Here is a 15,242-nt window from a genome sequence, read left to right on the forward strand (position 1 = left end):
AGGTTCTGCTGAACAGGATCAGTGCTTTGTGAGGATTTCAATATTGATTTTTCAAAAGACAGCAGCACCAGAGATGCTTTGATAAATATGACCAACACATTCAATATGATCCCCACATTACACTGCCAAATAAGATTAACAGAATGCACGAATTCCATTATTGACCAAATATTCATCTCAGAAACAAATTACACATTCACAAGCAGAGTACTGAGCATGGGTTATAATGATTATGAGGCACAGCTGCTGTGTATAGAAATGCCAAGTAGTAGCAGTTCTGAAAAAGTTGTTGAAGAAAGAACCTTTTCTGAAGATAACAGAATTTTTAATCTCTTACTGGCAAAGGAAAACTGGGAAAGCATCACCACTCAGAACAAAGTTGATAGCATGTACATGAGTTTTCAGAGTATCTTTCTTCACTATTTTAATGTAGCATATCCAAAAGTTGTAAAAACAGGAAAACCTAACAATAATAAGCAATGGATAACTAAAGGCATAAAAATTTCCAGTGAGAGAAACAGATTCCTGCAGTACTGTTGTAAGAAATATAGAGTAACCCAAGAATTCACAGGTTATTCAAAAGCCTACCAAAGAATCTATGGTAAAGTAGTCGAAGAGACAAAAATTATGTGGAATGACAATTTGATAAGAAACTTGTCTAACAAAATGAGATCCACATGGAGAGTTCTAAAGAGAGAAACTTGTAGTTCAGCGCCAAAGAAAAAGAATGTATCATTAACACTAGAAGGCTCAAAAGTCACAGACCCAAATTAGTTGTGGAAAAATTCAATGAATACTTCGCTAGCTGAAGACCTCATTCAAGTACAGTGTCAAGGACCAGTTCCAAGTTTCTCCAGCAAGTCAGTGATCTTAACTGCTTCTATGTATGTTTATGAAACAAACCCCAATGAAATTATAAGTAAAATTAAATCATTAACCAATAAAATGTTAAGTGGTCTTGATGAAGTACCTGATTTCATATTAAAAGCATGTGCTCGCCACATAGCAAACCCCTTGGCAAAAATTTTCAACCTCTCTCTAAAAACTGGTGTATTTCCAGATATTTTTAAAACAGCAAAAGTTTCACCGCTGCTAAAAATAGGTTCTTCTGAAAAAATATCAAACTACTGACCCGAGTCAAAGCTAAGTTCCTTCTCAAAAATTCTACAAAAACTCTTTTATGACAGGCTTTTAAGTTTCATAAATAAATATGCATCTCTTACAGTACAACAACATGGTTTTAGAAAGTCTAAATCCACACAGACAGCAATTTTCGAATTCTTATAATGCATTTTAAAGTCCCTTGATTGACATAAATTAGCTGCAGGTATTTTTCTAGATCTTTCAAAAGCCTTTGATGTCCTGGACCATAACATTCTGTACAAAAAATTAGAAAGACGAGGAGTAAGATGTGTAGCACATAGTTGGTTGTGTTCATACCTAAAAAACCGCAGGCAGAAAGTATCACGTAAGTATGAATTCAACAAAATGAATATAACAAGAAACAGCTCCTTTCTTTCTAGCAAATTAACAATAAAATATGGTGTACCACAGGGCTCAATCTTAGGTCCACTACTCTTCTTGATTTATGTGGATGACTTAGTTGAATACGTGAGTCCCACAAAAGCTATCCTGTTTGCTGATGACACCAGCATATTTCTCACTAGATCCAGTCCAGAAACTTTGCAGTTCTATGAAAAGACTTTCTGAGTGGTTCACAAAAAACAAACTCATAATAAATACTGAAAAAAATGTGTGTGTGTCGATTTTCATTTAATTCCTCCAACTAATCAAATGTCTATTCAAGCACAATTAAAAGATGATCCCCTAGGAAATGTAAGTGTCACGAAATTTTTGGGTCTATGGGTTCAGCAAGACTTAAAGTGGGACACACATATAAATAACTTGTCTAGAAAACTATCATCTGTGTGCTATGGCCTAAGAATTTTAAAGGTTACAACAAGCAAAACAACAGTACTGCAGGCATACTATGCACAGTTCCACTCACTAGTCCGACATGGGATCGTTTTCTGGGGCTACTCAACTCACAGTGTAAAGGTTTTTAGAATGAAAAAAAGAACTCTAAGAATCATTTGTGGCCTGAAAAAGATGGAGTCCTGTAAATCCCATTTTACTGAGCTTGGTGTTCTAAATGTTCCAAGTTTATTCATTTATGAAACTATCTGGTTCACTAGGGACTACCTCCTGAAAACAGGAAAACTGCTACATAACAAAAATGTATACATCTATAGTACCAGAGGGAAATCAAATATACATCACAATTATCACCGAACAACCACCTATCAGAGGAACATAATTAACATTGGTGTAATACTACACAATAAGATACCAGAGGAAATAAAAAATGCTACTCATCCAATATTTAAAGCTAAACTAAAGACATTTATAATAAAGCACTGTTTCAATTCTGTCAGAGAATTTCTGAATACGTAACAAAATTAATTGTAATAGGTACCTATTTTTAATTTGCCTACTATTTTCCTAATACTATGTATTATTGTCCCCCCCATGAACCATGGACCTTGCTGTTGGTGGGGAGGCTTGCGTGCCTCAGCGATACAGATAGCCGTACCGTAGGTGCAACCACAACGGAGGGGTATCTGTTGAGAGGCCAGACAAACGTGTGGTTCCTGAAGAGGGGCAGCAGCCTTTTCAGTAGTTGCAAGGGCAACAGTCTGGATGATTGACTGATCTGGCCTTGTAACAATAACCAAAACGGCCTTGCTGTGCTGGTACTGCGAACGGCTGAAAGCAAGGTGAAACTACAGCCGTAATTTTTCCCGAGGACATGCAGCTTTACTGTATGATTAAATGATGATGGCGTCCTCTTGGGTAAAATATTCGGAGGTAAAATAGTCCCCCATTTGGATCTCCGGGCGGGGACTACTCAAGAGGATGTCGTTATCAGGAGAAAGAAAACTGGCGTTCTACGGCTCGGAGCGTGGAATGTCAGATCCCTTAATCGGGCAGGTAGGTTAGAAAATTTAAAAAGGGAAATGGATAGGTTAAAGTTAGATATAGTGGGAATTAGTGAAGTTCGGTGGCAGGAGGAACAAGACTTCTGGTCAGGTGACTACAGGCTTATAAACCCAAAATCAAATAGGGGTAATGCAGGAGTAGGTTTAATAATGAATAGGAACATAGGAATGCGGGTAAGCTACTACAAACAGCATAGTGAACGCATTATTGTGGCCAAGATAGATACGAAGCCCACACCTACTACAGTAGTACAAGTTTATATGCCAACTAGCTCTGCAGATGACGAAGAAATTGAAGAAATGTATGATGAAATAAAAGAAATTATTCAGATAGTGAAGGGAGACGAAAATTTAATAGTCATGGGTGACTGGAATTCTAGTGTAGGAAAAGGGAGAGAAGGAAACTTAGTAGGTGAATATGGATTGGGGCTAAGAAATGAAAGAGGAAGCTGCCTGGTAGAATTTTGCACAGAGCATAACTTAATCATAGCTAACACTTTGTTTAAGAATCATGAAAGAAGGTTGTATACATGGAAGAACCCTGGAGATACTAAAAGGTATCAGATAGATTATATAATGGTAAGACAGAGATTTAGGAACCAGGTTTTAAATTGTAAGACATTTCCAGGGGCAGATGTGGACTCTGACCACAATCTATTGGTTATGACCTGTAGATTAAAACTGAAGAAACTGCAAAAAGGTGGGAATTTAATGAGATGGGACCTGGATAAACTGAAAGAACCAGAGGTTGTACAGAGTTGCAGGGAGAGCATAAGGGAACAATTGACAGGAATGGGGGAAAGAAATACAGTAGAAGAAGAATGGGTAGCTTTGAGGGATGAAGTAGTGAAGGCAGCAGAGCATCAAGTAGGTAAAAAGACGAGGTCTAGTAGAAATACTTGGGTAACAGAAGAAATATTGAATTTAATTGATGAAAGGAGAAAATAGGAAAATGCAGTAAATGAAGCAGGCAAAAGGAATACAAACGTCTCAAAAATGAGATCGACAGGAAGTGCAAAATGGCTAAGCAGGGATGGCTAGAGGACAAATGTAAGGATGTAGAGGCTTGTCTCACTAGGGGTAAGATAGATACTGCCTACAGGAAAATTAAAGAGACCTTTGGAGATAAGAGAATGACTTGTATGAATATCAAGAGCTCAGATGGAAACCCAGTTCTAAGCAAGGAAGGGAAAGCAGAAAGGTGGAAGGAGTATATAGAGGGTCTATAAAAGGGCGATGTACTTGAGGACAATATTATGGAAATGGAAGAGGATGTAGATGAAGATGAAATAGGAGATACGATACTGCGTGAAGAGTTTGACAGAGCACTGAAAGACCTGAGTCGAAACAAGGCCCCCGGAGTAGGCAATATTCCATTGGAACTACTGACGGCCTTGGGAGAGCCAGTCCTGACAAAACTCTACCATCTGGTGAGCAAGATGTATGAAACAGGCGAAATACCCTCAGACTTCAAGAAGAATATAATAATTCCAATCCCAAAGAAAGCAGGTGTTGACAGATATGAAAATTACCGAACCATCAGTTTAATAAGTCACAGCTGCAAAATACTAACACGAATTCTTTACAGACGAATGGAAAAACTAATAGAAGCCAACCTCGGGGAAGATCAGTTTGGATTCCGTAGAAACACTGGAACACGTGAGGCAATACTGACCTTACGACTTAGCTTAGAAGAAAGATTAAGGAAAGGCAAACCTACATTTCTAGCATTTGTAGACTTAGAGAAAGCTTTTGACAATGTTGACTGGAATACTCTCTTTCAAATTCTAAAGGTGGCAGGGGTAAAATACAGGGAGCGAAAGGCTATTTACAATTTGTACAGAAACCAGATGGCAGTTATAAGAGTTGAGGGACATGAAAGGGAAGCAGTGTTTGGGAAGGGAGTAAGGCAGGGTTGTAGCCTCTCCCCAATGTTATTCAATCTGTATATTGAGCAAGCAGTAAAGGAAACAAAAGAAAAATTCTGAGTAGGTATTAAAATCCATGGAGAAGAAATAAAAACTTTGAGGTTCTCCGATGACACTGTAATTCTGTCAGAGACAGCAAAGGACTTGGAAGAGCAGTTGAATGGAATGGACAGTGTCTTGAAAGGAGGATATAAGATGAACATCAACAAAAGCAAAACGAGGATAATGGAATGTAGTCGAATTAAGTCGGGTGATGCTGATGGAATTAGATTAGGAAATGAGACACTTAAAGTAGTAAAGGAGTTTAGCTATTTGGGGAGCAAAATAACTGATGATGGTCGAAGTAGAGAGGATATAAAATGTAGACTGGCAATGGCAAGGAAATTGTTTCTGAAGAAGAGAAATTTGTTAACATCGAGTATAGATTTAAGTGTCAGGAAGTCATTTCTGAAAGTATTTGTATGGAGTGTAGCCATGTATGGAAGTGAAACATGGACGATAAATAGTTTGGACAAGAAGAGAATAGAAGCTTTTGAAATGTGGTGCTACAGAAGAATGCTGAAGATTAGATGGGTAGATCACATAACTAATGAGGAAGTACTGAATAGGATTGGGGAGAAGAGAAGTTTGTGGCACAACTTGACCAGAAGATGGGATCGGTTGGTAGGACATGTTCTGAGGCATCAAGGGATCACCAATTTAGTATTGGAGGGCAGCGTGGAGGGTAAAAATCGTAGAGGGAGACCAAGAGATGAATACACTAAGCAGATTCAGAAGGATGTAGGTTGCAGTAGGTACTGGGAGATGAAGCAGCTTGCACAGGATAGAGTAGCATGGAGAGCTGCATCAAACCAGTCTCAGGACTGAAGACCACAACAACAACATGTATTATTGTAACTTATCTTTGACCTGTCCAAAATCAATTGTACAATTTGTGCTGTGTGATAAAACTGGACCAATAAAAAATCAAATCAAATCAAATTAAGTCAGGGGTCCATTACATAAAGGAAGCAGCTTCTTGGATAGTGGAGTACTTTCTTTTTCCCCCCGATTCACAGCGAGGAAAATCAGAAAACATTCAAAGGAAAGGCACTTTGACCGACAAAATTTTAACAGTAAATTGTCAATGTATTCATAACCCTGTTCCTAAACTCATTGTCCTCCAGGAAATTTGTCATGCTCAAATTATTCTTAGAAGTGAGAGCTGGCTGAAAACTGAAGTACATAGCTCTAGGATACTTAGCAAGGCATGGAATAAGTATCAAAAATACAGATTAGACAGCATAGGAGGGGTGGGGGGTGGGTGGGAGGTGTTCATTATGTCAACAAAAATATTGTGTCTATCAAGGTCAATATTTAACCTGACTGAGAAGTTACCTGCACATGGATAGCAGGCCCAGGTAAATTCAAGTTAATTAACAGCATGGTTTAATAATCAAATTCAGAAAATGCTAAGGGAACAGAGATTGGTGCACTCTCAGTTAAAAAAACAATACAGTGTTAACAGGCTAAAGTTAGTAGAAATTCATCTGTCAGCAAGAAGATCAATTCATGAAACATACAGTAACTTCCATCAACATACCTTGGTGAAAGATCTCACTGAGAACCTGAGAAAATTTTGGTCATAAGTAAAATCACTAAGCAAATCAGAGGCTTCTATTCAGTCACTCATTGACCAGTCTGGTGCAGCAACAGAAGACAGCATTTCAGAAATCATTCACACAGGAGGATCGTACAAACATACCATCGTTTTGACTGTCACACAGACTCCCGTACTTAGGACATAAGAATAGGCATCCCTAGTGTAGAGAAGGCCAGGGCCAAATGGAATCCCAATTCAGTATTACAGAGAGTACCCTATGGCATTGGCCCCTTACTTAACTTGCATTTATTATGAATCTCTTGTCTAGGGCCAAGTCCCAACTGACTGGAAGAAAGTGCAGGTGACTCCTGTATACAAGAAGGGTAAAAGAATGGACCTGCATAATTAAAGACCAATATCCTGAACATCAGTTTTGCTGAAGTATTCTTGAGGACGTTCTGTATGGGAGCTTATAGATAGTGATTTTTCCCTCACTCTATTTGCAAGTGAACTAGTAGTCGTATTTCGTATCCTCCCCCGTGCACCCCCATCATACAATGCGGATGTAGATGTAGATGTAGCAGAAACATCTCAGATGTCATCCATGTTTACAGCCTTTTCATCATTTAATGAACAACATGAAGAGTGGCATGTTTACTGTCATTGACTGAGTTATATTTTTTGGCTTGTCAAATTTTCAAAACAGAAAAAACAAAATGCCATGTTCTTGTCAGGAAATCCCAAACAGGAACATCTAACACAGAACTTGTAGCCTTTAATGAAGCCAGTGGAACTTGAGATGTTTAGAATATTTTCTTTATTATATTTACAACATTTTTCAGCAAAAGCAATATTAGGAAAAGATAGATTGCTACTCACTATAAAAATGACATGTTGAGTTGCAAACAGGCACAATGAAAAGACTGTTACACATTTAGCTTTTAGCAAAAGCCTTCTGAACAGAAAACACATACACATTCACACAAGCAGGTCCACCTTGTGCATACATGATTGCTGTCTCTGGCAGCTGCAACTGTCATGCTGAACAAAAGTAGCAGTCTGGCATGGGTTGGGAAGCACAATATCAGGACACTGTGGTGTGGGGAGATGGGGGTAACACTCATCTCACAACACTTCCTGCAAATGTAAAGTCATTCTGACATCACATGCAATACTGACTACATTCTAGACTGTGTTGTTCACAATCGATCTGACAGACACCTTATTCATTTGGCATATATAAAACTTTTTCGTATAACAACTTTCAGTATGATGGTTCAAGACAACAGCACATTGAAAATTTATCACAAGTACGTCACCCTTATCATTAAATGTCAGTAAATAGCCCATCAAAAATATAAGTCTTCAAGAGACAATATGATAACTGAGACCCGAGACAAAAATCACATTATGTAATTGAAGATGGAGGGGGAAGAAAGAAAATGAAAGAAAAGGAAAGGAACTAATAATATCAGCTGCACTGGGACTTTATGCAGAATCAGTGATAACGAGTGAAAATATGTGACTGACTGGGACTCAATGTAGGACTCCTGCTTATTAAGCAGTTGTGTTAACCAGTGCACCACTCAGACAAAGTGTTTATTGTGAATGTGTGGACTATCTTGGTAAGCTCCCCAGCTAACCAACACTCGCTCCCAGCACCACCTATGCACAGTCCCTATCCATATCCACCATGCTTGCTGTTTTTAGATTCCTGCTGGAGGTCAAATGTAAATGTGCAAGCACGTGGAAGGTTATGGATTAAATGCCCATCAAGGTGAATCAATTATATGAATGTGTGGTGTCCAAAACAACAGACACCATGCAGAATCCACAGCTATGATACCTAATATGTAACTGAAGGTAGAGGGGGGAGAAAGAAAAGGAAAAGGAAGGAACTAATGATATCAGCTGCATTGGGACTTTATGCTGAATCAATGGCAATGAGTGAACATGTGTGTCAGACTGGGATTTGAACCTGGAATCTCCTACTTATTAGGCAGTTGTGTTAAGCACTGCATCACACAGACACAATGTTTATTGCAAGTGTGCAGTCTATCTTGGTATGCCACCTGGCCAACCCACAATCCCATCTAATGCCACCTATCCACAGTACCCATCCATGTCCTCCATGTTTGCTAATTTTAGATTTCCACTGGGGGTCAAATGTAAATATGCATCTGCAGTGAAGATTGTGGATTAAATGCTCATTGAGGAAAATCAGTTATATGAATGCGTTGTGTCTGTTCTTCTGGATATATCTGAAAGAACAGACACCATGTGGAATGCACAACTGTGATACATACTATGTAATGGGAGGTGGAAGAAAGGGAAAGGAATTAGTGATATCAGCTGCATTGGGACTTCATGCAGAATCAGAGGTGCCGAGCAAAAATTTGTGCTGAGCTGAGACTCAAATCCAGGATCTCCTGCTTACTAAGTAGTTGTGTCATCCACTACTCTACCCGGACACAGTGTTTGTCACAAATGTGGGGCCTATATTGATAATATCCCTGCCAAGCCATAATCCCACATTTTCACTCATCGCTGCTGATTCCGCATAAAGTCTCAATGCAGCTGATATCATTAGTTCCTTCCTTTCGTTTCCTTTCTTCCCCTTCCCTAAATAGCTGCAAGTGAAATGAGGAGCAGTAACATTCATATTCATCCTCCTCACAAATATTTGGCTCTTTATTTTCAAGTATGTGGCGATTTCTTACTATGTGGTTAAACAGGAACCTAAGAGGACTGCTGTAAGTGCTGTGACTGAAATGAGGAGCAATAAAATTCATTTTCTTCCTTCTCACAAAGATTTGGCTGTTTACTTCCAAACGTGGCGATTTCTTAGCGTGTGCTTAGGCAGGAACCTCAGAGGGAAACCTAAATTCCTGCAAGTGAAACGATGAGCAATTACATTCATGTTCTTCCTTGTCACAAATATTTTGTACATAACACTTATCTAGTAAGATTTCCTGCAAACCAGTGGCACTTCTTTTGATTGGCATATTTCTGTCAGTAATGACATGGGTGAGCCATTATCCATGTAAGAAAGGCCCACATCGAACGCTAACAAATTCGTCAGCAGTTACTGCAGTTGTCGATACTGCAAGGGACATCAAAATGACATCATATTTGCAGGAAATAGTATGAAAACAGCGTTATCCAGGGCAGGTGTGGCAGGAGGAGTGGGCGGGGGGAGGAGAGGAGCAGGGAGGGGGATTGATGAGTGGATATGTTGGAAGAGAGCAGCATACAATGAGGGTGAGGGGATGTGAACAGAGAGGGGGTGATAGGAAAGAGGTGGCTGGAACTGCTGGGTGGAGGGTGTGGGACAGTAGATTACCTTATGTTGAGGCTGGGATAATTTTTGGAGTGGAGTTCAGTAAAGTTGGTGGTGGAGAGGAGAATCCAGATGGCCTGGGTTGTGAAGCAGCCATTGAAACAAAGCATGTTATGTTCCGCTGCATGTTGTGCTGCAGAGTGGTCTACTTTGCTCTTAGCCACAGTTTGGCAGTGACCATTCATTCTGGTGGATAGCTAACTGATAGTCATACCATCTGGTTGATAGTCATACCAAGTCATATCAATACAAAAAGCTGTGCAATGATTTCAGCAGAGCTGTTATATATGACATGGCTGCTTTCACATGTGGCCCTGCCTCTGATGGGATAGGATAAACTTGTGACAGCACTGGAATATGAAGTGCTGGGTGGGTGCATTGGACAGGTCTTGCAACTGGGTGTGCCACAGGGGTATGATTCCCATGACGAGGGGTTGGAATCGGGATTGACAAAGTAATCAACTAGGATATTGTGGAGGTTGGGTGGGCAATGGAACCATACTTTAGGAAGTGTGGGAAGTATCTTTTGTAGGATGTCCCTCATTTCAGGGCATGATGACAGAAAAACAAGGCCTTGATGAATGATATGGTTCAGTTGTTACAGTCCAGAGTGGTAATGGGTGATGAAGGGGGGCACTCCTTTGTAGCTGATTCTTGGATGTTGTGGGAGGACTGGGGTTGTGTGGGGAAATGACATGGGAAATTTGTTAGCAGACTAAATCTGGGGGATAGTGCCTGTCTGTCGAGGCCTTGGTGAGACCTTGAGCATACTGGGCAAGGGAGCTCTTGGCACTGCAGATACACTGTCCTCAGGTGCCCAGGCTGTATGAGAGGGATTTTTTGGTGTGGAAGGGATGACAGCTGTCAAAATGCAGGTACTGTTTTTGATTGGTGGGTTTAATGTGGACAGAAGTGTGGATGGAACCATCAGAGAGGAGGAGGTCAATGTTCTGGAAGCTGACACACTGGGTTGAGGAGGACCATTTTAAGCAGATAGGAGAGTAGGTATTGAGGTTGTGAAGGATCGAGGATAGGATGTCTAGTCCAAATCATGAAGATATCATCAGTGAACCTGAACCAGATGAGAGGTTTAGGGTTGTGTGAGGCTAGGAAGGTTTCCTCCAAATGGCCCATAAACGGATTGGCATAGGAGTGTGCCACGTGGGTGCTCATGGCTGTAACGTGGAATTGTTTGTATACCTTCCATTCAAAGGGAAAGTATTTGTGTGTTAGGATAATGTTAGTAAGGTGTACGAGAAAGACACAGAGGGTTTGGAGTCTGAAGGATGTTGGGAATGGTAGTATTCAATAGCAGCAACACCATAAGCATGAGCGATGTTAGTGTACAGGAAAGCAGCATCAAAAGTTGTGAGTACGGATCCAGGAGGTGAATCAATATTTTCTGCCTAAGTTTTGTGTTACCCCAGAAAATTATTTTGTAAGACATTATTGGGTGGAAATATAGAAAATATGTCAGGAGGTTGATTTGTTTGTTTCCAAGGTTAGCCATTATATGAAGGGCAAAAGTAGCTGAACTTAACTGTTTGAGAAGCACAGTAATGTGCTTCTTACAGGAAAAGTTTCATCAGTATGTACACCTAAATATTGGAACATTCTACCCTATTTACTGACTTCTGCACATGTGCTACATCAATTGTTGATTTGATTATTTGTTGTAAGAACTGAAAATGTCTTTTTCTTTTTTTTTTTTTTTTTTTTTTTTTTCAAAATTTAGGGAGTGGCCATTTTCTGAGAAGCACTTTATAATTCTTTGTAAAATACGATTTACCTTCCTTTCTGTTGTTTTCTCTCTAATGGGATTTATTATAACACTAGTATCATTCAGGCATCACCCAACCTGCATCTGCAGGCCTATCTCCATCCATCTTGTGTGTATAGACATATTCTGCAGCACCACTGAAATCAATGTCATCTCTTCCATTCTGGTCAGCAGCCACCTGCTTCTCCACTCCCAGTGAGCTCTCCAGTCCAATGGTGACTGGTGCATCTTCCTTTGAGCCTCATCATGCCTAGATCTTCCACTGTAACACCTGTGGGCATCAACACATTGCCTTTCTGGTGGCAACTCCTCTGGGCCATGCACTACCTTCACCTTATCCTGTGACAGTTGTCGCTAGAGGTGGTGAGGTGTGGGGTAGGGGAGTGGGGAAGTGGGGATACAGTAGTGCCATCCAATTTCACTGTGGAAACTGAATAGCTGATGCAGCATTACTGATGACCATTGTGGTGCCACTGCCCAGAGTGTGTTTGTCATCAGGAGCATCCTCTAAAGATACCATGCCAGGATCCAGCATATAAGACAAGTCAGGGCCTGCCTGAGTCAGTTGTGATGCAATCTGTGAGGTGTGCAGCAAGTGTAGTTTTGGTTTGGCTAAAGTGTTCATATTGTCAGAGGGGTGTCTCTGATATGGCATGGACTTAAGATAGTTGCACTGTTTCTGAGAAGCATCTTGTGTGTACCTCTTGTTGTGAATGAACTGGGATTAGCCCCACTGATACTGATTGTGGATTGACTTATCAAAATCTCCCAATTCATCATCCAAGAAAAAAATTATTTATGGACCACCTGGCCACCAAGGTAAATGTGCTGGGCACCTGTCTTGCTACAACCACATTAACAACCAGATGGAACATTTTTTTTAGTAATTCTGTCAATGCAGTTAGAGAAACACAGTGTATTGGTCTGCATTTAATGCTCCACACCTGCTGGTTGTCTTGCTGACAAACACTGAGGGTGCTTTCCAGACCAATAGGCAGCATTGTGGATATTTAACCTGTTATTAGATTTGAAAGTTCCTTCATGTTCACAGTATGACAATCATGTAGTCCAATTTTTGGTTTGTTAACCATGTGCTGAATGTGATTCCCGTCTATAAATCAACTTTGCTTCAAATTCAACAAAAATAATGAAGTGATATGGATATAAACCATGGAAAATTCTCTAGTCAATACTACTGCTTGCCCCGAAGTTCCATTATATTATCTGAGTAGAAAAAATGTGGTTTGAGATTTTATTGCACCATGAATATAATTATGCACTTCTATCAAATCTTCCGATTTGTTTATTATGACTATGAGTCAGTTGGCCAATTGCCAAAAAACATGTTGCAACTTGTCTGGACAATCTTCGTATCAGCCTGCATAAAATAAAACCAATTTGTTGTAGGCAATTCTTGTGTCATTCTCTGAGCACTATAAGCATATCAAATGCCTCATCATTAGAAAATGTCATTACTAAATGATTGGCATACAAAGACTGAAGACCACCCAGAAATTTTTGCCAATGTACAACCAAAATGCCTCTTATTAGACTTGAGTGATTGAAATAGCAGTGGGAAATGCAAATTACAGTTTGCACCCAGTCTGATTGAGTGGGATGGCATAATTCCTGGCAGGGAGAATTTTTTGGTATCACTGAAACAGCACAAAACAAACAAAAAACTTTTTAGACAAAATTGTTTAGTTGTGATACCTTCCCAATAGTAGCATTTCTTGTCAATTTACACAAGTGACATTCCGACATTGAGATTGTTTTCTCCTGATAATGGAAAGTTCACTGTTATAGCTGACCTTATCTAAGTTCCTATAAGGTATATCTAAAGCAACATGTATAATGAGAATGCCAAAGTACATATCATGCCACTGTTGTTGATGGATTCTTATAGTGATTGTAGTGAATATAATATTTTCTAATCAATATTTATGTTTACCAGAAAGACAAATTTGCTTTCTGTGGAATTTCTAGTAACAATTAGATAAAAGTTCATGTATTAAACCTCAGAAGAGTGAATTACTTCATAAAACTGAACTAGAAAGCTCATATTTCAGGAAAAAGTGCAAATAAAGTTGTATGTTAATATCTTATTGTTTTTCCTTCAGTGACTGTAGTACTTAGTTACTACATTGTCTCGTTTGCTTAAACCATCTTTCCTTTTCTGCCGGAGATGAAGAAACTGGAGACACTGAATGTTAGTGTTCATAATGTTTTTTTTTTTTTTTATTTCGTATCTCTCTGTGCTATTACCTAGTAGATAAAGTGTGTTACACACAACATATAGGTACTCTGTCTTGAGCAACATAAAAGATGTTCCACCTTCTTCTGCGGTGGAGCTTGCGACATATATGTGTTTGTAACTTAAGTAGTACCACCTGCCATAGCTTCATTGTTGTTGTAATACTTCTTATCTATTGTAATGACACTTAAAGTAAGCAAATATGGTGGATCCATTACTTGGTGTTAAACCATGTTTTGGTGGTACTACTACTAGCAGTAACAATAACAAAATACTAACAAGAATAATATACAATATGTTATTGAATTTAAAAGTGAAAAAAGTATTATAAAGCACAGAACCTACAGATAGAGGAAATACTGTTGACTTTTAGACATACTACTGATTTAATGGTTAAACTGGGCAAAAGGATTTACTGTAAATGAATAGTAGCGCTTTCATTGTATGATCAAGTTATGGCATCAATTACATATGTTGGTTAGTAGCTCATTCTGACAGTTTACATCAGTAGGCTCACAACTATCTATTAAATTACTATCTTAACTTATACTGGATTGCAGTTAACAATGAGATAATAATAATTAACCCCACAAGAAACAACAAAAAAACTCACATGTAGAGAGGAGAAGGAAGGGCAATATGTAGTGTGAGCGAGTGAGTAAGTAGGTGTGTGTGTGTGTGTGTGTGAGAGAGAGAGAGGGGGGGGGGGGGAGAGGGAGAGAGTGAGAGAGTGAGAGAGGGAGAGAGAGAGAGAGAGAGAGAGAGAGAGAGAGGGAGAGAGAGAAGATATTGTTGTTGTTTTGTTGTTTTTATCATGTCAAAGGTAGGAGGTAGGGTGTGGACACCATATCACGACAGTCAGCCTTGAGTGTAAACACATGAGAATGTAGACCTTCTGAAGGGAGAGGAGTGGTGCTAAAGATCAAGCTCCACCTCCCTCTTGCAGGACTGACAGCCTACATCCATGTTCTGTGATTCTGCAAAAGCAGAACTGACATTTATCATAGGGATTGCTGATTCTTTCTAGTGCTGTGAGTGTCATATTTGAACCCTGTGAAAAATCAAGATCGGTCTCTTCACTCTTTTCAAAATAAGAAAATAAAACAATGAGCAATGTGCAGTCAAAAGAAAGCATTCAGTAATGGCTACAGTGCAACTGCTAACTGATGTTGGTAGTGCAATAAAATTAGTAGTTCAGGCCCAGCCTCTATTGATATCTTAGGCAACTATATTCCAAAATACTCCCCACCTAAAACTGCCACATTAAGTGTCAACATTATCTGTAATTAAATATAAATTAATAAATAATCATGATAATGAAACTGTAAAATAATCAATACCATGCAACAATTTAAATGA

The 15,242-nt window shown here is 39.3% G+C and overlaps 1 protein-coding gene across 1 annotated transcript in view; it reads right to left on the reverse strand.

Annotated features, from left to right (window-relative positions):
- LOC126251538 (axotactin) overlaps window positions 1-15,242 on the reverse strand; it is a 611,191-nt gene that overhangs the window by 172,685 nt on the left and 423,264 nt on the right. The window lies entirely within an intron of this gene.

This window comes from Schistocerca nitens, chromosome 4 (genome assembly GCF_023898315.1).
Source record: "Schistocerca nitens isolate TAMUIC-IGC-003100 chromosome 4, iqSchNite1.1, whole genome shotgun sequence".
NCBI classification, from domain to species: domain Eukaryota; kingdom Metazoa; phylum Arthropoda; class Insecta; order Orthoptera; family Acrididae; genus Schistocerca; species Schistocerca nitens.